Source organism: Frankliniella occidentalis, unplaced genomic scaffold, assembly GCF_000697945.3.
Source record: "Frankliniella occidentalis isolate FOCC.00 unplaced genomic scaffold, Focc_3.1 Scaffold57, whole genome shotgun sequence".
Lineage (NCBI taxonomy): Eukaryota > Metazoa > Arthropoda > Insecta > Thysanoptera > Thripidae > Frankliniella > Frankliniella occidentalis.
In genome coordinates this window covers 1,104,246-1,106,889 of record NW_026267187.1, presented here as the reverse complement: position 1 = coordinate 1,106,889, position 2,644 = coordinate 1,104,246, and positions in this window count along the sequence as shown.

Genomic DNA, 2,644 nt, shown 5'->3' with positions numbered 1-2,644 from the left:
GCAGGCCAAGCAAGCCCGGCCCCTGCCGAACGGAGTTGCCGGCGCAGCGAAGCGAAGCTGGCAACTTCGTTTGGCGGAAGGGCGGGCCTGCTTGTTACATATCAATCTGTCAAAATTAGAACTTTTAATGAAAACCGTTACCGAACAGCAGAAGTTTCATGTTCTTTACTTTAAAGTAATAAGACCCCGACAAACGGTTCGAGTATGTCAAATTTTGGGGCCGGAAGGTAGGGTGGCCCACGGCAAAAAAAATATCAGACCGGTGGTTAGATGTTAAAGATCGAGATGACCCATGCTGGGCATTCCAAAACCACCCCGTTCGTCCCGATCGTACCCCGGGAACCACTCGCTCAACGTCTTTGCATTTTAACATGGGTTTCTTATGGGCTTTTGGGTGTAAAATCGAAAAGCGACCCTGTAGTCAGAAAGTCACCATAGAGCATTATAATTGTGAAATTCGTAATCTACGTTGAACACTGTATCTGACAGTGTATCGTTCGTTACTGTAGCACCCAGTACCAAGATTTGCTGAGCTTTGAATTTTCACTCATTTTTCAAAATATGGAGATTTATGAGAGGTAACAAATCTGGGTACTAGGTGGTACAGTAACGATCGCTATATTGCCAGATTCAGTTTTTAACGTACATTACGAATTTCATAATTATATTGCTCTATGGTGACTTTTTGACTCTACAGGGTCGCTTTTTGATTTTACACCCAAAAGCTTATAAAAAACCCATGTTAAAATGCAAAGGCGTTGAGCGAGTGGTTCCCGGGGTCCGATCGGGACAAACGGGGCGGTTTTGGAATGCCAACAGCATGGGTCATCTCGATCTTTAATATCCAACCGCCGGTCTGATAATTGTTTTGCCGTGGGCCACCCTAGCCGGAAGGCCCTATTCACCTATACCCTCTCCTTAACTCGTCTCGGGTTTCAGCGCTGCAGGCCCAGCTATATGTGCGCCAGGCACGTCGCAGCGTAATTGTGTTTCGTGAGATATCGCGAAGCCTGTTACGCGAGACGTGGTCTGGCGTAAATATAGCCGGTGATATTATGGCTCCCACCATACAACTTACTCGTAATTTCTTTAAGTGACGTTCGCAGTACTCGTATGACTACATTTCCATCGCTTTGTCACTCTCTTACCTAGACATGTTTGTTGCCAGCTGAGTAGTAGAATGATGTGGAAGGATTAGAGGAACAAGAAAGATTGCCAGTTTTCACCTGCTTTTATTGTTGCATATTTATTTTACTTGATAGCATGTCATGAATATAAGTAAGGTGACGTTGAAAGCATTATGAAAAGACAGGCACTAAGAACTCCAAATGTCGACTAGACAGCGATAGACGCGAGCCACAAAGTGATGCTTTGCAATTGGGGAGCAATGAAAACGCTGCAAAGCATCGCTTTTCAATTGCAAAGCATCGCTTTTCAATTGCAAAGCATCACTTTGTAATTGCAAAGCATTACGTTGTAATTGCGAAGTAGATACTTCGTAGTTACAAAGGAGCAAAATACTTATTCGCAGGAATTTGACAGCGTACAACGTAAAATTAAATTTTAGTTTCATGCCAAAATTTTGGTTTTATGCAAAAAATGGTGTTTGTAAGAAACGCTCTGACCGTGACGCCATCTAGCGGCAGTTCCTGGCGGCCTATAAGCCCATAGTGATTTGTAAACGAAAACAAAAAATGTTACAACAATTCATATTTTTCAATCTGCATCCAAGACTACAACATTTTGTTTAAAAATTGATCGGAATTGGTACTAGGACTTGAACACTTTTATGAAGTGCGATCATCCAGAGCTGAGCGCAGGGTCCTTCCCAGATTTGGTCCGGGATTTTAATATACTAAGGATTAGTATTTTAGGTAAGATTGTTGCATTAGTAAGTTAATACCTTCAATGTTAGTATTTGAGTCAAGAGTTTTGGATCAGCGGCTCTGATTTACTAATGCTTAGATATTAGGCCAGGCTCATGGGACCCCCAGGCTCATGGGGCCCCACGCTCCCTTGTATGACCATACAAACATAGTTATATTTTGTGAAAATGTATTTATTGCATTTTTATATACATTTTACATATATAAAGTATGTTTAACAGATCCCACAAATAATGATTTTAAAAATATTATTTTACAGTTTCCTAAGGAGAACCTCATCAAAGTAGAGCCCTTGGGGCGAAATTTTCGTTCGTTTCGCTCTTTCTGGTACTGTTCTGGCGCTATGGGGCATTTCTCGGCGAAAACAACGTCAAAAAGACAATATGGTCTATTAAATCGTAAAAATGGCTTCATGTCACAGAATTGGAAAGGGATTAATACTTGAACCACACATTACGGGTCGAGCCACACCCTCCTTTGGGCTCAAGGTTATCTAGTATTTCTAAAACGTTGCCTTGCCCTTGGTGCATTTCACAAAAAGTGCAATATTTGCTGTCCAGTGGACTTTATTCCTGAAGTATATGTGCTGGAAACGAAATACTTCGCCAAAATATCGGCAGGCACTCAATGATAACCGCCCAAACCCTCCCGACGTTCAAAGTTCGAATAGGAACATGCCCGGGCTATTATAGTCGTGATTTTGGACGTTTTTCGACTGTCCACCAAATCAGATTTGATCATATAATCGATTTGAAAAA